This window comes from Natator depressus, chromosome 8 (genome assembly GCF_965152275.1).
Source record: "Natator depressus isolate rNatDep1 chromosome 8, rNatDep2.hap1, whole genome shotgun sequence".
Taxonomy (NCBI): domain Eukaryota; kingdom Metazoa; phylum Chordata; order Testudines; family Cheloniidae; genus Natator; species Natator depressus.
Genome location: NC_134241.1, coordinates 51,619,395 through 51,640,678, shown reverse-complemented (window position 1 = coordinate 51,640,678; position 21,284 = coordinate 51,619,395). Strand labels below are relative to the sequence as shown.

At 48.2% G+C, this 21,284-nt stretch overlaps 1 protein-coding gene across 4 annotated transcripts in view; it reads right to left on the bottom strand.

The window, feature by feature from the left end:
- LOC141992224 (protein FAM163A-like) overlaps positions 1-21,284 on the bottom strand; it is a 71,210-nt gene that overhangs the window by 16,537 nt on the left and 33,389 nt on the right. The gene's annotated exons all lie outside the window — the stretch shown is intronic.

Below are 21,284 nucleotides of genomic sequence, written 5' to 3'. Positions count from 1 at the left end.
CTGACCTTAGTATCTATGAATCTAAGATCCAAGTGAAGCCTGAAATGATGGAGCACTGAACTGGACTCTCGTCCTTTAAAAGTCAGTGTTAATACCCTAAAGATGTTGTTAGTAACACAGGTGAAGACTTTTCGGGAAGCTAATTCTTGGCAGTGTCTCTTTACTGGTTTTTTTAAATAACCAAGAATACCGGAGTGCCCAAGACAAGAAATATTTTTTTCCTTTTGACTCAGTTAGAAAATGGAGGCGACTCCCCTGCTACAATTTAAAATAGACAAATGGATTTCCTGCCACTCCACTCTTCGCCCGAGACACCATGTACTAACAGGCACCCCCAAGTTAATTGATTGGTTTGTTTATTAAGAGAGACTCTCGGAGTTTCTGAACCGAGGGGTTTGTAATGGAAATGCGGTCAGGCCAGAGCACCATAAACGGGGCTGCTCTCAGAAAACAAAAGAAGCCTTGGCCGGGATAAAGAGTGCTCTGGTTTTATTTTTGGCTCTGCTCATAAAGACGCTTCCCTCGCTCCTTGAGCTAGCCACTGGGATGGAAATGGAAAGGGGTAGATCCCCAGCTATAGGATAACTCCATTGACTTCTAGAGGTACACCAATTTGAGCTAGGATCCAGCCCTTTAAAACCTCCTAGAAAAATAAAAGCATTTACTAGTGGGTTTGGGGGCTCAGTTCACATCCCTCCCCATCTGTGATGTTAAAGCCATGGAGGAGACACTTAAAGTGCCCTTTTGGGTGGGGGTTTCACCCCCTGGCCCTTCTTGGCTGCTTTCTAACTCGGATGCCTCCACAGAGGGTTGTAGTTTTCACCCTGAAGGATTTCAGAGTGCTTTGCACACTTACAACATATCTACACACTCCAAGGCCAAATCCTAACCTTACACTGCACTGAAGCCAATGAGTTACACCAGGTGCAAACCAGCATAGAATCTTGGCTAACGACAGATTGAATTATTTCACCCACCACGTGTTACACCACCATCTTTGTTAACAGGCATGTTGCCACACTTGTGCATGGGCTATTGCATTTAAGCTGAATGCACTACGCATCCAGGCTCAGATTTTCAAATCCACCTAGCGGGAATAGAGCATCTGTATTCCTTAAAGTTAATAAGAACTGGGCGTCCAAATCCCCTAGGCAGGTTTGAAAATCTCAGCCCTATTTTCTGATATCAGATTTTGTTTTCACCATTTATACTGTTTGTTGACATTTTGCACTTCAGTCAGCTCGGATGGTTGGTTTTAAAATTCATGTAACTTTCTCTTTTCTGGTTCCTATTTTTAATGCAAGGCTGTTACTTTAGCAGTTCCAGCACTACGGGGGGTTGTCTTGTGTGTCCTGCACTAGCCACGTGAAAAGATCTGGCATTTAGATCCCATCTTGTGGTGCAGGTTCAGAACAGTTTTCACACCATGAAGATGATTGTCCCTTGGCGGTTTGCCATTGGATCAGTATGTGACAATTACATCATGAAAGGAAGGAGGAGGAAGCAACTGGGAGGTGGACTGAGCTGCTTTGCATGGGGCTAGAGATGGCAGGAACAAACCTCTGATTTGAACATTACCTGACCGATACGGAAGTAATATTCAAATGGCTGAATAGTTCTCAAATGTTCAAAATTAATATTCAGCTTGACTATCCCTGGTAACCTGGCAGGGTTCTAGTATTGCCAAATCCAAACGTTCAAAAATCATGAGTCAAGGTTCCCAAAATCATGAGATTTAAAAAATAAAATTAAAAAAAAAAAAAGGTGGATTCTTCCCCCCGCCTGTGCCTTATGGGTAGGCTTGGAGCAGTTTTTCCATGCTTTTTCTCTCCAAGAAAATTTACCTTTTTCATAATAAGAAAAAGGAAAAGGAGTACTTGTGGCACCTTAGAGACTAACCAGTTTATGTCTCTAAGGTGCCACAAGTACTCCTTTTCCTTTTTCTTTTTACGAATACAGACTAACACGGCTGTTACTCTGAAACCTTTTTCATAATGAAAGCCAAAATTCTCCTGTAGTCACGACTCCAGCAGCCAGGATTTGAAGAAAAAACAAATACGGCAAGACTTGCAATAAAATTAGGAGAGATGGCAACACTAAGATTCTAAAATCCAGAGCAGGATCTGGGGAGATGATGATTTCCAGTTTAGTAGGAGCTAACAGAGCTAGGCAACTGGGCAACAGTAGCAGATGAAATTCAGTGGAGACAAGTGCAAGTGCACCGGGATTGCCAGTGCTGGAATGAACTATTTGAATTACTCATACTCATAATTAACTGTAACCACTCAGGAAAGATCTAGGTGTCACTTCAACAGGTCAAAGAAAACATCTGCTCAACAGACAGGAGCATCAAACAAGAAAGCTTGGGCTGTATAGCGAGAGGAAGAGAACAATACTGAAAATATGTCATTATTGAAATTAGTGGCACATCTTCCCCCCAAATACTGTGTTGAACCCCAATCATCCCATCTTTAAAAGGGTAAAGCAGAAATGGAAAAGGTTGGTCGAGAATGGCCAACAAGACTTGATTAGTGGCCCAGGAAGATTTTCTTATGGACTAGTGGTCTAATCCAACATGAAAATTCCTACAATCTTCCAAGCTCTTTGGAGCTCAGCAAGTTATATATTACTGTTGGGGGAAAGGGGGCTCTCACAAAGCTCAGAGATCCATTTTGGATAAACACCTGAGAGTTCAGATGCTGATCAGAACCTTAGCTGAACTATCCACATGCTTCAAAACCGCAAACTCATATGGAAACGCCACAAGAACAATCCATATTCACTACCTGCCCCTGGCTGGAAACGATAATAGCTGAATAGACAAGGGGGATAAGCGATCTGAACTTTGTCAAGCGGCCAGAAGAGGTTCTGTTGGATTTGGGGATGGGTTTTGTTCTCCCCTGCCACTAGTTAGGATCCTTCAGTCTGGGTCTCTTTCTTTGCAGATGGATTGGAAAGGGTTGATTCTGGAGAGATGGTCAGGAGTTTAGCTCAGCATTCATGATCTGTAGAAGCAGGAGATGGGGTGCACAACAAAAGTCAAATTCCCACTCCACTCTAGCAGCCACCCTGCTGCGTTTAGCCACACTGGAAAGCCACATTATGTTAGCAAATCTGTTCTCCAACCACTCATTCAGATGCCAAATACAAGAAACCCCAAAGATGCCTCCCTAGCTGGGGGAAATTCAGGAGGGAGAGACGTAAGCAAGCTAAGGAGATTAATACAAATTACACTAGCACATTCATTTCCCCAAGGAACTCGCAGCTGCTACAGAGGAAAGGAGTTTGCCATCAAACCAGCAGGAACATGTCCCGCTGAACAGTGCGCCAGAGGAGGCCTGGAATATGCTGCGCTGATCTGTCTAGACAGCCACACAGTGCTCTCAGGGAATACAGATACAGTTAATTAACTGTCTTTTTAGAGATGATTTTTGAGAGAACAAAACAAACTCTGAAAGATCTGGCCATTCACACAAGTGATTGGAAAGTTACGGTGAGATGCCAAAACGATGTGGCTGGATGTTTAGTATTTGATTTCTTCCTACAAACAAAAAAAAAAATACTCCACAAAAACCAAACCAATACCTTCCTAGTCCAACGGGACAATATTTCCATCATCCAGTCAACACACACAACCCAGAGAAGGGCTAAGAACTCAGACTGAAAACACGAGGCTCCCGAGTTCTTTTATACCTGAGCTGTGCCTTCCACATATAAAGAGATGGGGGCAGAACAGTATTCTATTACGTTATCAAAGCCCACTGGGCTTTGTTAATACAGGAGGGCTACTGACAGTGGCTGGAAGAAGGCAGAGTTTGACCTTTGGTGACCTGTTTTGAGTGAGCCATGAATTATGAGGCAGGGAGCTGTTTGCATCCAGAAAACTTCATTTCCTGGTCACAGTGATTTGATTTAGAACTATGAGAGCAGCCTGAAATTATCCGGAGGGTTAGACCAAGCAGGCGGGCTGTGAGAATTATGGGGTGGAGTGGGGGGAGAGGAGTGGCTTTCCAGGCCATCCCTAATATCCTGGAAAGAGAGACAGAGACAATGTTCTTGCACCACAAACAAGGTGTTGAGAGCACAGAAGCCAAGGGGTGCTCTGGTATCTTGGCACTGCGCTGAACCAGGGGAGGGGAGATGACTGGGCCCAAATCAAAGCAGTTGGGACCTGATCCAACTCAAGAGGAATCCTTGAACAAGACTGGTTCAATGAGCTACTGACAACAGTTTTGGATTGGAAGAATTCCAACTACTCTTACCCTCTTGAGCCCTGTTATGTTAGCAATGTCTCAGCGGCCTCAGCACCCTGGCTTGGTGGGCTCAGCCCACCTCCCAGAGGACAGGTGTCCATGACCCCAAACTCACAGCTCCCAAGAATCAGCTCCCTTGTTAGCAGCCACTGAAGAGAGGCCAAGGCCAGAGCAGGCCATAGAAATGGCACCCCCCTCAGACTCCTAGAGGCTGCCCTCTATCCTCAAGCCAAAGCGGAGGCATGCTGGCAAGGGGGTGTGGAAGACTCACTCTTGCTCAGCTGCTTCCCAAGCTGCATCTGTTCTGTGGATTGCAGGCTCAGCCATGAGGCCATCAGCAGGGGTTTTCCAACTGATGTTAATGGGTGTCAGATTTGGCCCCAAAAGCAGCCCGCTGTGTCCAGGGCCATCACAGGCTAGCACTTTTCACCAGCACAAAGGCTCTGACCCAGCAAAGCGCCTAATTACAGGCATGAAGTTAAATATGTGCTTTGCGGAGTTAGGGCAGCAATTCATAAGGTCATACCAAAGGTCCATCTAGCCCAGTATCCTGTCTTCTGACAGTGGCCAATGCCAGGTGCCCTATGTTACCCGAAATTGGGCCAGCTAGTAAGCTTAGGGAGGACTAATGACCCACCAGAGTTTGGCAGAAAGCAGCACATTTATTATACTGATAGCTAAGCTCAAAAGAAACGGGGTGGGAGGGTCACACTCACACTCGCATACTCACACTCCCAGGACAGGCACGGCACTGGAGATGCCAGGATCCTTCAAGGTAAGTGTCCCACAGAGCAGCGATGGACGGTGCAATAGAATGCAATGCGACGAACCACTGGCCAGGCGAAGGGCCTTTACGGGAGGTACAATCTTGTGAGTGCACTCCTGAGCACATGGCCCCTTCCCCTTTTAAGGACCTGCTCCTCATGGCCTGCGACTAGAGATGACTTGGCCACGTCTGGTTGGTCACACTCCACCTCAGACAGTGTCTATGCATTGGCTGTGTGATCACTGCCTAATTAGAGTCCCGGACACCTTATCTTCCTGGGAGCTCTTCTGATCTTCCAGCTGTTCAACCAGCCCATTCATCCCACAAGCATTCCAGGAGGGAGGGGGAGAGGGAAAAAGCCACTTCACAGGTATTCAAAGAGGGAGAGGAGGGGGAGGGGGGTGAGGTGTAACAGACCTTTTGAACATACAGGTTATACAGAGCATACAGGTCACTGCTGCTCCTACAACACCCCAGAGGGTATGAACAAAACAGGTAATCATCAAGTGATCCATCCCCTGTCACCCATTCCCAGCTTCTGGCAAACAGAGGCTAGAGACACCATCCCTGCCCATCCTGGCTAATAGCCATTGATGGACCTATATAACCATTGGAGGGATCTTTTCCCTATTTTCCTTTCTGATACTGCTGTATTTAAAGAGTTTTATCCCTTCTCATCAGAAGCTGTGCCTTCTGGGAAGGGTGGGTACAGAAATTCATTGCCTGCTCCTTGAAACAAACACATTACAGTCTAAACATTTAATGTACCACTTGGCCTTAAGAAAAGGAGTACTAGTGGCACCTTAGAGACTAACCAATTTATATGAGCATAAGCTTTCGTGAGCTACAGCTCACTTCATCGGATGCATCTGAAGAAGTGAGCTGTAGCTCACGAAAGCTTATGCTCATATAAATTGGTTAGTCTCTAAGGTGCCACTAGTACTCCTCTTCTTTTTGCAAATACAGATTAACACGGGGCTACTCTGAAACCTGTCACTTGGCCTTGTTAAAAAACAGACTAAAAACGTCTTCTCTACTCTCCAGCTGTGCTCACGCATACGCACACCACTGTAGGATTTCACAAGCCATTCTAGATTCTTTTACAAGTTCAAAGGGGAAAAAAGGTGCGCAAGACAAAAGATTGGTCCTCTGCAGTTGTAATTCTCTAAAAGTCCCCAGGGGTCCAGTAAGGACAGCCTTCCCATAGGGCATGGGACTGCCCCCATTACCGTGGCTTGTCCAGCAAGGGGATTAAAAAGACAATGCCTTTCCAGGTTGTGTGGTGATACAAAATTGTTTCACAACCCGATGCTCAGGTCACATGTGACGCTGTGGCTGGGATGTACAAACAGGATGATAATGATGGGGGAGGGGTGGGAAGATGGTGTAGCAGGAGAACAGCCATGAACCCAGGAATCTCTGGGTAAAAAATAAAATAAATAAAAATCCTAGGCCTGCATTATTTCAGCACGTGGGACTACAAGAATATAATGGTTCCTTCTGATTTTGAGATCTATACACTTAGATAAGTGGAGATAGAGGTGGTTAGGGACTATTTAGAAAAGCTGGACGTGCACAAGTCCATGGGGCCGGACGAGTTACATCCGAGAGTGCTGAAGGAATTGGCGGCTGTGATTGCAGAGCCCTTGGCCATTATCTTTGAAAACTCGTGGCGAACGGGGGAAGTCCCGGATGACTGGAAAAAGGCTAATGTAGTGCCAATCTTTAAAAAAGGGAAGAAGGAGGATCCTGGGAACTACAGGCCAGTCAGCCTCACCTCAGTCCCTGGAAAAATCATGGAGCAGGTCCTCAGAGAATCAATCCTGAAGCACTTACATGAGAGGAAAGTGATCAGGAACAGTCAGCATGGATTCACCAAGGGAAGGTCATGCCTGACTAATCTAATCGCCTTTTATGATGAGATTACTGGTTCTGTGGATGAAGGGAAAGCAGTGGATGTATTGTTTCTTGACTTTAGCAAAGCTTTTGACACGGTCTCCCACAGTATTCTTGTCAGCAAGTTAAGGAAGTATGGGCTGGATGAATGCACTATAAGGTGGGTAGAAAGCTGGCTAGATTGTCGGGCTCAACGGGTAGTGATGAATGGCTCCATGTCTAGTTGGCAGCCGGTGTCAAGTGGAGTGCCCCAGGGGTCGGTCCTGGGGCCGGTTTTGTTCAATATCTTCATAAATGATCTGGAGGATGGTGTGGATTGCACTCTCAGCAAATTTGCTGATGATACTAAACTGGGAGGAGTGGTCGATACGCTGGAGGGGAGGGATAGGATACAGAAGGACCTAGACAAATTGGAGGATTGGGCCAAAAGAAATCTGATGAGGTTCAATAAGGATAAGTGCAGGGTCCTACACTTCGGATGGAAGAATCCAATGCACCGCTACAGACTAGGGACCGAATGGCTAGGCAGCAGTTCTGCGGAAAAGGACCTAGGGGTGACAGTGGACGAGAAGCTGGATAGGAGTCAGCAGTGTGCCCTTGTTGCCAAGAAGGCCAATGGCATTTTGGGATGTATAAGTAGGGGCATAGCGAGCAGATCGAGGGACGTGATCGTTCCCCTCTATTCGACACTGGTGAGGCCTCATCTGGAGTACTGTGTCCAGTTTTGGGCCCCACACTACAAGAAGGATGTGGATAAATTGGAGAGAGTCCAGCGAAGGGCAACAAAAATGATTAGGGGTCTAGAGCACATGACTTATGAGGAGAGGCTGAGGGAGCTGGGATTGTTTAGTCTGCAGAAGAGAAGAATGAGGGGGGATTTGATAGCTGCTTTCAACTACCTGAAAGGGGGTTCCAAAGAGGATGGCTCTAGACTGTTCTCAATGGTAGCAGATGACAGAACAAGGAGTAATGGTCTCAAGTTGCAATGGGGGAGGTTTAGATTGGATATTAGGAAAAACTTTTTCACTAAGAGGGTGGTGAAACACTGGAATGCGTTACCTAGGGAGGTGGTAGAATCTCCTTCCTTAGAGGTTTTTAAGGTCAGGCTTGACAAAGCCCTGGCTGGGATGATTTAACTGGGAATTGGTCCTGCTTCGAGCAGGGGATTGGACTAGATGACCTTCTAGGGTCCCTTCCAACCCTGATATTCTATGATTCTATGATTCTATGATAAGCAGTTTTGAATCAGAAGCACCTTCTATAACTACCTACAGCATTTCAGATGTCCCAAGCTGGGCCATAGGGGCCCCTTTATGACTCTACCCTTGTGTGGGTGTAATGACAAGACTCTGCAGAAAAGAAATGAAATTCAAGAAAAAGGCCCCAGAGATGGACCAAACTGGGTTAGGAGACCGTGAGTATCTTCAGAGACTGGACAGGCGTTTGCCACTTGCAGCTGTTCTAGAAGGATGGCTGGCTCTCTCCCGCACTCCCAGAAAACACCTGTTCTGCGGCATGAGAAACAGCGTTTGGCTGTCATGGTGTAACCCACGTGCCTAATAGGGAGATCTCTCTAAGAGACCCACTGGGGGGAGGTAGGAGTGAGTTGTGTCTGGGTCATTGTTGCTAGGGAGATTAAGCATTCCACATCCAGAAGCTTCTGGAATTGGGTGTGGTAGATCCAGTGAACCCCACGCAAGCCCATTAGATCACAAAGCTGACACATGGCCCCTTTCTAAAACTGACCCTGGTGCAGTAAGACAGGACAGGCGAGATCATGCTCACTTTACCCACCAATTCCTGCTGATGACAACGGGAGCTCTCCTCAGAGCACTTTGTCCCCGATTTTGATCTTGCTAGGGTGGCAGCACTCAAGAGACGCAATCAGTGCGATGGATGAATTGGCCCGTGGTTCTAACGAGTGGGCTGCATGTAAGGAAATGTGAACTCTGCTCTCATTTCTACAGGGGGCGTCTGTAGCTAGACGTACTGACAGGCCAGCAAGGGGAAGTTCTGCTTAGCCCTGTGTGCTCAGAGATGCCCAGTGCCTTCCAGCAGCACCGAGAGTCATGTCGCATGTATTCCAGAAAAGAAGAATGGAGACCCCGGGCACATTCTGGTGCCAACAGATGCAACCACGAGGCAAAAAAAAAAAAAAAAAAAAAAGAGCCAGGGGGGAGTGGGGAGGGAGAAGGGGGCTTCCAGCATTCAACTTTTGGCTCTCACATGTTTTGTGGTCCTCACTGGACTGCCGAAACAGTCACTTCTGCTGCCAAACACCCACCCGCGCCTTCATTTCAAAAAGGGGAAATACCTCAACACTAGATATTGAAAAACAGCCTTTGCCCTACAAATTGATTGTTGCTTAGAACTCTACTACTTTGCACTTGGCTTACTAAGGAAAGCAAGGTAACTTAACGTGTCCTTCAATTCAGTTAGTATGTCGGTCAATCAATATACAGTCTAGATGCATTTGGGATGCTCTCTTTTGATTTGAGATAAGGTATCTGTGGCAAAACATTTTTTGACTTGAACAGACTTTTGGATCAAGAAAAAGCTCTTTAGTACAGAGGATAACACTGTTAAAACTCAGAGGGAAAAAGCTACCTAGCGTCGCATTGTTTTAGTCCCAGCGATTTAACGACAGACACATCCTCTTCTTTAAGGAGAAGAGACTGACTGCATTGCTGAACAAAAAATACACACACAGAGATAGTTGCTTTGGCTTGTTTGCTCTACCAGCCGCAAATCTTCAAAGTATTAATTTGACGTGTACCTAACCTTGCAGTACGTCCCTCTGTCCTTGAGATCAGTGTAAATGGAAGACATTGAGCTGATTTTATTTATTTTGGTCCAGTGAAAGTTCTCCTTTGCACTTCTAGACGCGTTCAAGCCATCAACCTCAAAGCCCTTGGAAAAGATGGGTAGCATCCCTGTCCCCATTTTACAGATAGGGAAACTGAGGCAGAGAGTGTTAAGGGATTTGATTGACGGTCACAGACTAAGCTAATGGCAAGAAGAGACTCAAACGCCAAATTCTGCACTCTGCTCCAGCTGTTTTTTGCTGCAGACAAGCCAGCTCAACAGGGTACCTGGGGATTCCTCTTGCGTAAGGGAAATCTCCCTGTGGCCTAGGGAGCCAAAGTAGCAGCAATATGTTTTCACCTACCCCAGCACAGGGAATGTGGCCAGCTATTCCCAGAGGCTGGAAATAGGAGCCATCGGCAGCCTGGTATAAATCAAAGCAGCCTTCAGGCTGCTCTAATTTATGACAGAGATTAGACTGGTGCCTGGTCAGCCCTAGAATCTAGCAGCCACAAACTTATACAGTCACCTTTGCCTCCCTCCTCGTCAGCTGGGCCAGGCTGATCTTATGACAAGTAATCATGCACTTTTTACAAAAGAAAGGATATCCTGGCCCAGTTCCAAGTGGGGCAGTGACAGTGTCCCCTTTTATTTCAACTGTACAGTATTAGTCTTTTAAAAATTCCCGTCACAAACTGTTGTCACATTACTGTGGGCTGCTGCATTCCACACCAGAGGTGGTTGCATTTCAAGAGCAGATGAAAGGGTCTTTCAGAAAAATGCAATACAAATAGAAGCAGAGATTCAAATTACCATTATAGCCTGTTAGAAACTTTGGGACTTGCGCAGTTACCTTACGTGTCATTGACCTTTCCCTGGCTTTCTGGAAGCAATTAGAATGAGGATACAAGAGCGTAACTGTTTCAGGGAGGTGAGGAAGAAGGGACCAAAGGCAGACACAATCCTTGGTGAAGGATAGGGACTGTGTTAAACTACGTGCAAAACCACTTGGTGCAGAGATACATTTGCTTTAATTGACGCCGTGGCTCAATGTGAAGTTATGGCCTGAAAAGCGACTCTGCAAATTAAAAACATCTTGATGTTCTATATTTATTCTCTTTCAGTGACGTCCATATCAAATTTGCACAGTTTGCAAGTCAATACAAGGTTTTGCCAAAAGTCAGCATTGTCAGCACTGCCTTACAACATTGGTCGGGGGAGTGGGGGGAATCAAGCAGAATTCTTGCTCCTTCACATTCTGCAACACCTACAAATCCTGCAAAACCAGGAGCTAACCAGATGTGCATTTTACCATCATCCACCCCCTTGCCTTTGCTTTTTATCTCAATAGCAGCCCATCCCGAGCTCTTGGGGCTGGGACCAGGTCTTTGCTCATTATTTAAAGCACATCTGTGCTACTACATCCCCAAGTGATGATGCTACCTTGGGCTGTGGTGTTGTTGTGGCAATATTCACTGAGACAGAGAGACATGAGCCCTCATTCAGCAAAGCACATTATATCAAGTCCCTGAGCCCCACCGAAGTCAATGAGAGTTCGGCACCTGTTCGAAGGGGTTTGCTGAATAGAAATGGACTTTTTAATTGGGGCTGGGGGCTTGATCTAGAGCTCACTGAAGTTCACGTGAGTCTGTCCATTGATGGGCTTTGTATCAAGCCCATATTGCCAACAACAACATTTATAGTCAGATCTCATTTTGCAACTAACATAAAACTTGGTTTTCCCCTCCATTTTCATTTCAAACAAGACCACCACTATCTGTGTTAACCACGAGCAGTTCTGACCATAAAAGAGATGCTTTAACAGAAAAGTTCATTGGTCCCTCTTGCCTGATACCTAGCCAGAGGCGCAATGCTAAGAGCAAAATTTGGAAGAAAAAAAGTCATAGTAAAAATGTAAATCACCGCAGATCCGCTTTTGATCTCAGTTACACCCATGTGAAACTGAGATCCAAATCTGGTCCTTCAATTTGTAACAACCAGGCTATTTTAATAACCCCAACTTTCCTCTACACACAAAGTCTATTTTTGCTATTATGGAAGGAGAGCCTTGTGACTAGTGTGGATCAGTGACAGGGGGAGCTGCAATCTATCCACAGCGCTATAGAAAAGTCCTGTGTAACCCTAGGCAACCTTTCTGGTTCCTCAATTTTCCCATTCATAAAATGAGAATAGTAATATTTACCCATCTAATGAGTGTCATGAAGCCAAGTCATTAATATTTACAAAGTATATTACATATACCACCCAGCGCTTAGCAAACTAATAGAAGACACAGCCCCTGCCTCAGAATGCACACGGGCAGTGGACCCAATCCCGCTACCCTTCTACCTGGGAGCAATCCATATTCTCACCAACAGTCCCACTAACGCCCAGGATTAACAATAAGCATGAGTTGGTGCTAAAGGAAACATAAAACAAAACAAATCACAGTGGTTTGGGGCGGGGAAAGAAGCATCTTACAGCAATACATTTCAGAGGTTGTTTGTTTGGTATGGCTGCATCAGGGCATTTCCATTTGGGTTTGAATATACAGAGTTAGATTACCTAGAGCTCAACATGGGTTCCCTGGATTTAAAGCGCCACCCTGCATAAATTCAAATTGTCTTTATTTGAGAGGGCTAGATACCAGCCATGGCTACAATACCAGTGCCTATGCATATTCCACTTCCCTTCAGCAAACTAAATGTTGAAAAATCCATTTTATAATATTAGTCAAAGACCAGCCTATGATCAATAGAGCCCTGCTTTAATCAGTATCTTTGATCCCTTATTAATTAATATGCAGATCTTCCACCCCATAGGAATTCTCAGTGGATGGTAAAAATGGAACAAAGTACTTTCACCCTCCCACATAACCCTGTATAGTCTCCCGGCTAGTTTTACTAACGTGGCAAGAAAGTATCATTGCATGTGCCTGCGTAAAAGGGGTGGACCTGCTGTACTGGCGGTGTGCGTGAGAGATAAGATCACTTTCCTGACACCCATGTTATGCCACTAACAGTCTAGTGTCCTCCAGCAATTGGCTATGCCCTAGTGCAACATGTAAACCACCCATGCACCAATTTCAGGATCCTATGGGAACAGGAATATGAACTGCATCCATCAGCCACCCTGTTGCCTGTGTTTGTATTTTGTTAGGTTAGTGGTGTTCACTGAGCGCCCACCAGTCTGCTTTTCGGCGTCCTCACAGGGATATCCTAAAGATGAGAAAGGCACCAACTCCATCCCCTCATCAGAGCAGGAGGCAGCCCCACCGTCCCCTGACAAATCACACATCAGATTGTAAGTGGCATCGATACTTGATCTAAACCAAAAGGCCAAAGCAACCGAATAATGAGCACCCACTCTTTGGGCTCAATTCCCCATCACCTGCACCTTGTTCCGCCATTTACACCAGCAATAGCATTTTACCTCCGCTTTGCATTCCTATTCGGTAACGGTGAATCAGGCCCCATCAGCCTCCCACGTGGCAAGCCTTTGCTGCAGCTTTTTCTGCTGTTACCGTCTACTCACCTATCCACAAAACCCTCCCAAGTGTCAGAGGTCAAGAATGTGGTGAAGGCCGGACCCATTTCAATCAGATGAGGGTGATGTTTGCATTTATGCAGCACCTCTCATCCGGGCCTCAACATGCTTTGCAGCTATTAAAGCATTTGATCTTGCAACACCCCTGTAAGGTGAGTGAGATGCATTATCCCCATTTTACAGATGGGGATGTGGACACACAAAGGCTAGGACTTGCCCAGGGTCACCCAGCGAACCTGGAGTGAAGCCAGGAAGAAAGTCAAGCTCACCCAGTCCCCAGGCCTGTGCATTAGCCACAGGACCATCACCTTCCCTCTTCAGCTGGGTCAAAAACCCAGCCCTGGTGTTAGTATCGCCCAAGCATTGTTCCTTGAAGGCTTAGCAGGCTAGAGACAGGCTAGTGCTCAACTCATTGTGAGCCAGTGTGGCTCAGGTCGGAAAAGAACTACCAAACCGTGGCCTCTTGCCCTGCCCACCTCTGCTCCCTGTGTGTTCTCATCCGTATGTGCTTGGTTTATGGACAAGAGAGACTCGGTTCTCCTGTTTACCCAGCAAATCAGTAAGATGTGGACTAGCAGCCTCTATGCTATTCTGCCTACCACATCCTCCAGCAATGCAGCAGCTAGCCCTCGTTCCAGAATCTTTCCTGCTAGGCGTGCTTATCTTGCATTGCCTAACATGTGCAGGGTGCTTTGCAGACACACATCCCTGCTCCAAATACCTTGCAGTCCCTGGATCTGTCTATACTGCAATTGCAGCGTTTGATCACAGTTCAAGGCTCCAAAGGGGCCCCAGCCCAGCCCACTCTCAGGGCAGGGGGCTGGGAGCACCTCCACGACCCCAGCCCACACCCCCAGCCCTGACTCCTGCACCCCCCTCACACAGCCCCAGCCCCCTGCCCTCCCTGACTCTTGCACCCCCCCACATCCATCCTGCACCCCTCGCACCAAATGGGAGCTGCCCCAGGTAAGCGCTCCACACCCCAAACTGCTGTCCCAACCATGAGCCCCCTCCCTCACCCCAACTCCTGGCCAGACCTTGCACCCCAACCCCCAGCCTGCTCCTGCACCCTGACTCCCTCCCAGACCCTGCACCCCCAGCCACACCCTAAGTCCTGGCCAGACCCTGCACCCCAACTTTATTACATTTTTTTATAAAGCACTCTTATCCAAAGCGCTTTACTGTAGCTAGCTAATGGTACAAACAATAGTTGGAAAGATCATTAAGTGTCCGCTGAGATCCTCAGCGATTTTCAAGTGGTCTGTGAAAAAGTAAGTTAGATTACAACAATAATCCAGGTACCTCACTTTATTTTCCATTTACTTGCTATTACTTATAGGAGGAGGATGAAGAAAAAAAAATGAAAATGGGGGTGGAGGGTAGGAGATAGGAGAATGTTCTTTTTCTTGGCTGGGTCCCAAGGAGGGGCCCCAAAAATGAAGCTGAGCACAGGGCCCCACTAACTGTAAATCCACCACTGGGGCTAACCCTCCCCCACAGCTCCCCACGCCGCAGCCAGTGGCTGACCCCCCACTCCCCGAGCTCCACATGCTGTTGCCAGGACAGGGGCTGATCCCTCCCTCACCTCAGCTCCCTGCACCACTGCCAGGGGCTGGGGCTCGCCCCTAACCCCCGCCCCAAGCTCTATTCTACCTGCAGCTGGGGCTGATCCCCCAAGCCCGGCTGCCTGATGCCTTACATCGCCACCCCCACCACCACCACACACACACACGTTCTGCCATGTCCCGCTAGGGGGGCACACCAGACTTTTTTGGTAAATGGGCATTTGTTCATTTGCTCTTGCCAACTGATCAGCTGGCAAGAGCAAATGGGATAAATGCCTGTTTTTGTCAAAAGTGTCAGGATGGTCAGGACAGAACTTAAAAAGGGAACTGTCCTGGCCAAACGGGGACGTATGGTCATCGTATCTCCAGGCAAGTGGGTCCTGAGGGAGTCTGTCCAGGGCGGGGGCAGACCCTGACCTGGCTAATTGTGCCACTCCTGAGAGGCTGGAGTGATTCCCCAGCCTGGGGACTGCACCAGCCCCGGCCGCGCTGCCAGCTCAGCCTGGTAGACACCGTCACCTTCCAGCTGGGCCGGTGAGTGTGGCCAGGGGGCAGGGTGTGAGGGAGTGGGTCTCTGGGAGGTGTGTGAGGGGCTGCTGGCCAGTGGGGGGGTCTGAGTGGGGTTCTGTGTAGTTGTGGTGGTGGGCTGTGGGGAAGTGCATTGGGAAGTAGTGGTGCGGCTGTGGGGGCGGGGGTGCTGGGCAGGGGTGGTGGTGTGCAGGCCGCTGTGCATTTGTGGTGGAGGGTCTGTGTGGGGGGCTGCCAGCATAGCAGTTCTGGGGGACACTGGGCATAGTGAGTTGGGGGCTGTGTGGCATGGCATGGGCCCACCCCCGAGGGGAAGGGGCACACTGGCAGCACATGGCTGGGCTGGCCCGTGTGTGTCTGGCAACTGCTGGTTTATATACAGTGCCCTTGCACTGGGCTGGGTGGAGCAGGGCCAGCCCCACCGTGCTATGCCCCATTGCCCCTGGCTGGCTCCTTGCTCTGGAGACTGACCTCCCCACATCATGCTCCTTTGCCCCCATAGGGGCCCACAAATATGTTTGGGGCCAGGCCCACAAAAGGTTAATCCAGCCCTGTTCTTAACATGGGGGTGTGAGCATGTTTCGGGGGGGGGGGGGTAGGGTGGGTGGGCTGTGGCCACCCTTTGTCTGAGTCATTGAGAGGGGCGGGGTGGGAGAGTCCTGAAATTTGTTTCCAGAGACAGCTAGGAGGCACTGTATGGAAAAGGTTGAGATCCATTGACAAGACAGATGGAGGAAGGAAGCAACATACACGCAAAGGCCTGACCCTGCAATGGGATCCTGCATTCCACAGTAGTGGGCTCTGTGCAAGCAGATCTCTCCACCCAGACAGTGCCCTGTAGAAGTCAGTAAGGCTCCATGCCAGCACAGGGGTCTGCCCTTGCAGAGTTCATTGCAGGATTGGGGCCAAAGCGATTGCAGCGATGTAGTGCCAACAGGATGTGTGCCAGAGCATTTTTTGGAGGCATCCTTCCCCTCCTTGTCTCCAGCTGTCCTGGAGCCTGAATCCTGAACTAATGATCGCTCTGTGCACTGGGTTTCCACATTGTTGGTATTTATCCTTCGCAGATTCCCTCCTGCATTTCCCCCCCTTGCCCATTCTTTCACAACCCAGTTCCACCCCACCCATTGACTCATTCCATCACAGCTCACTACCTTTCCTCTCTACCTTACTCTCTCAGAGCCTAATCTACTCTCATGACAGCCACCTCAAAAGGACTAGGCCAAACCATGTGGGACCAGAGTCCAGCAGCACCATGCATGAGCTGGGGATGGGAGGCCAGGCCAGACCAGGGACCCACCTGGCCCCCTCACCTGCAGCCAGGCCAGAGACCCACCTGCTGCTGCTGCCGCCCCTCCCTCTTCTTCTAGAGAAGGCTTTCAAGGCCCATGCCCCTCTCTGAGCAAAGCCAGTGCGCTGCTCCGATGTCAATGGAGTGACCTTTTCAGACCTGGGGCACCTGCCTCGGAAGTCCCGGGCTGCAATTCTGCCTCCTTAGTGGAAGAGATGGGCCATCGTGGCACTTGCCCTGCAGGTTTCCGTCCCTCGAAGAAGTCTAAGGGCTTGGCTACACTTGCAGATGTAGAGCGCTGGGAGTTAAACCAGCCTTCGGAGACCACAGCACAGAAAACACTGCAGTGCGTTTACATTCTCAGCTGCAAGCGCAGTGGCGTGGCCACATTAGCAGCTCTTGCAACGCCACAGAGAGCGGTGCGTTGTGGTAGCTATCCCAGCATGCAAGTGGCTGCAGAAAGCTTTTCAAATGGGGGGGGGTGAAGAGGTGGAGTGTGACAGGGAGTGTGTTGTGTATATGTGGGGGAGAGTGTGTCAGCATGCTGTCTTGTAAGTTCAGACAGCAACAGACCCCCCCCACCCTCTCTAACACACACACAGCGCCAGCATTCCACAGTAATGGTTTGCTTTGTCCCAGAGCAGATAAGCATGCCAGCTGTCAGAAACAGAGCTCTGAAAGGGGATATCTGCATGCCTGCGGCCGAGTTCAAAACAATGACAAGAGTGGCCACTTGACTTCAGGGGATTGTGGGACATTTCCAAAGGCCAATCACAGCGCAGTAATGCAACACGTTGTCCACACTGACACCCAGGTGTTTCAGCCGGGGCGCAGCAAGCTTTATGCTTCTTGTGGAGGTGGATTACCAGGAGCGCTCCAGGTGCAGAGTCCAGGTGTTCTAAGTGCCTTGCCAGTGTGGATACCTCAGGAGTTAGGGCACCCGGGGCTGATTTAATGTGCTCTAACTTGCAAGTGTAGCCAAGTCCTTAGAGTGACTTTAGTGGCCAGGAGAGTCGCAGGACAATACAGTTCTGGCCCTGACCAGCTTTTGTAATGTCCTGTGTGCAGATGAATAGTGGTCTGGGCTGAGTTCCAAAATCCTGTTGGAGGATGGGAAGATTTGGCAGTTGAGTGGGTGAAGACCACTTTCTTAGGCCCTACCGCTGCATGCCAATAGTCATCCCACTGACCCTCCCTGTGCTCCAGGGGTGTAGCGGCTCTCTGCTGGCTGCCTGTCACAGGGACCAGCTCTTCTGGGGTCCCTGCTGTGACCACACCTCTGGGCATGGAGCTAGGTCCAGTCCTGTGCTGTTAACGCCATAGCTAGCGTGCAAACTCCTCCCCTCCAACAGCGCTCTCAATGCATCTTGCTTCTGACCTGCAGACTCCAGCCGTTCCAGGCCCAGGCCTTTTGTGAACAGGCTGGGTTAGTCAAATCATCCACACAGCCCTAGATACAGCTGGGATTTGCTCACAAATGAGACCAGCCCTGCGCCAGCAGGGCCCTGTCAACCCCTTTGCTCTGAAGGGAATAGTGGAAAGAGGATGGTGACCAGCCATTCGGTGATGGCTCCTCACTGTACCCATGGTGCTGAATCCAGCCAAACTATGAACATCCCACGAACAGAGGGCAATAATCCTGCAAATTTTGGGCAACAATCCTAGGCAGGCTTGGCAAGTCATGCCAGTTGGCTGAAGCCAAGTGCGATTACTACTTACACCCCCATTTAATTTGAGAAATGCACTATTCAGACAGCTCTGCCACACTCCACAGCTGTTACAATAAAGGAAACATCACACAAAGGCAGCATAAGAGCTGTCAGGAGCAAGGGGCATTAACCAGCAATACGTGGGCCACAGCAGCTGGTTGCAAGCCATGGAAGAGGGTGGCGTTTGGGCATAGTTTTAAGGAGGAAGTGATGCTGAAGGAACTGAGCAGGTGGGGATGGTACTAGAAATTGATGAGTACTGACATAGTGGTTTAGAGGCTCCCCCCCCCCCCCAACTGGAGATCAGGCCCCCACTGTGCTAAGAACTGTACATGCACATAGCAAGAGAGTCCCCTGCCCTCAACAGCTTGCAAACAAAAGAGATAAAGGATGTCAGATCCCCACTTGGAAAACCAAGGCGGAGAGAAGCAAAAGGCCAGATTCCCATGTGAGATCAGCTAAACCTGCCCCAAGTATCACAGTGGGAGCTGCTGGATTCTGAACACTGGAAATCCTGGCCCCAAAGGACATCCCCAAGGTCACACGTGCAGTCTGTGGGAGTGCCAGAAACTGAATCCAAAGCTTCCGAGTCCCAGTCCAGCACCAAACCATGAGGCCATCTTTCTTCTCAGGAGCAACAATGAGAGGTCATTTTTCCAATTCCTCAGTATAGACTAGAGCCCCCATCTTTATTCAGGCTAGCCTCCCATTGACTTAAACCAGACTGGGGACAGCAGAGGTCGAGCCTGTTGTCTGTTTTCAGCTCACGTATTTTCCTTTGTTGCAGATTGTTGCTAATAATATTAGATAAGCTCAAGTTGACGTCACCCAACCCCCTCCATTCCTGCACTGGTGAACTCCACCCCAGCACACGTACCACAGTTCCAGGCTCACTCGCCGATGCATTTGCTAATTCAATGAAATGTCTGCCTGCTAAATTAGCCCAGTCACTGTCTTTCCAGAATCATCTAACTTGCCTAATGGGGGCAGGGGGGAGAAGAGAGAGAAACCAGCATTGGGGCTGCCTTTTCGAAACAGATTACAGAGGCAAACAACAGGACACGGACAGCATCTTGCTGATCCAGCGGTGCTTAGACCATGAGAAGGTCATCTCTGCTGACACTACAGTGGGGTTACTGGGTCTGCTGACCCAGCTGCTAAGAAAGCATTAGCCTGAGTTGGAGCATGGAGTTTGGTGGGTTAATATACTCATGCAAATAGGAGCTGGACCAAGATGAATGTGGTGCTTATGAAAGTAAGGAGTCCATACTACTGGCTAGGCGCACACACACAAGCCTTGGCAAGCTTTACAACCAAATATTCCCGCCCTGCTAAATTGGCCTATGGCAATAGTTGTGCAATACATCCATTGCAGGCTAGGCAGAGACCCCTCACACTCATTGCATTTTTGACCTCATGCACATTTGACAATATGGGCCAAACTCATTCCTGGGGTAACTATGATTAATTTGGTCTTCTGTGTCTAGAAATGAAAGACGACCACATTAATCCAAGGAATCAGAGCCAGTCAGTCCGTCCACCTCCCTGCCAATGAAGAATTGCCCTATCGCAGAGAAAGGCATTAATAAGCAGGGAAGTGGCAATAAGCTACTTTAAAAAAAATTCCACCAACCTTTATTCCTGCATATCACACTGCAAACTCATGCCCAATTTGTTGTTCACTTCCACCCCTAGAGCCAGAATTGTCAAGGCCACTCAGCATGTTGGAAACTGATCTTCTTTGAAATCCTGGCCTTAAGTGTCACATGGGAGTTGCAGAGTGCTGAGTACTGAAAATCGAATCCCCTGAGCTCTTCTGAAAGTTGGACCATCATCTCTTTCAGTATCACAGATTGGCAGGTTTACCCCTCCCACTGGGGGCATGTGTTTCCAATTATTTTCCCATGATCCATCAGCCTGCAGTTTTCCAAGCCGAATCTGTTTCAATTATTTTTGGCCTGCAATCCTTCTACTTTCCTTTTCACCATTTCTCTCTCCTCAGTGGTAGCTGCAGTTCCTCCCAATTGAAGATCTATTAATTAGCAAGCCCTGGCCCCTGATCTGACATACCAGTTTCAGGCCAATTTTAATAGATTTTTAGAAAGGATGCAGTGCACACACACTAGCAATGCCAGTAAAATATTGCTTCATTTCAAGTTTTAGTCATACATTTCCAGAAATTGCTTTGCCTTTTCATATTGCTGAAATGCTATTTTATTATACACACACACCCAGTTGGCATTTTAAGGCTTTTTTTTTGGCGCGCAGAATCAATCTTTGCACGCAACTAAAAACTTGTCCTCAACAAAAATAAATCATGGTTTCTTGTGAACAACAGTTTGCTCTCTGTAGAGATTTTAAGGATCTTACACCATTGAGGTTTCCAATACCATGTCTATCCCTTTGGTTAACTAGGGGTTTTTTGTTGTAGGAGAGCTTTGGGTGTTGCTGTGTTTGGGTAACCTGAGGAGCCTACAAGCCTGCTTGTAAACAAGACTAAAGATGAAATACCCAGAAAAAGCCCTTAATTTAGAAAAGACAAAATTGGGATAGTTGTCTTTGGACTAAGCTTCTCAGTCATTTCACCCCCAGCCACCATGAGTGCAGAAAGCCATTCTGCTATCAAGGGACCCGATCCAGCAATCGGAGCCACTCACGTGGACCTCTGGGGATGAGGTCAGCACACTGGGAGTTCAGGCTGTGTGTGCACGTGACCCAGTAATATGCAAGACATTTAGAAAACATACTATAGCAACATTTAAAATGTATAAAGACAGCGGACATTCTAGGACAATCAGCTAAATTCATTTCTGCTATTGTCTATAGAGACACTGCAGATCTTGATGAATGTGGGGCAAGTTATTCCAAGATATGCAAGCAGTGGATTTCCATGTATTTTCCTTAATTATATTTTGAGAGCTCTCT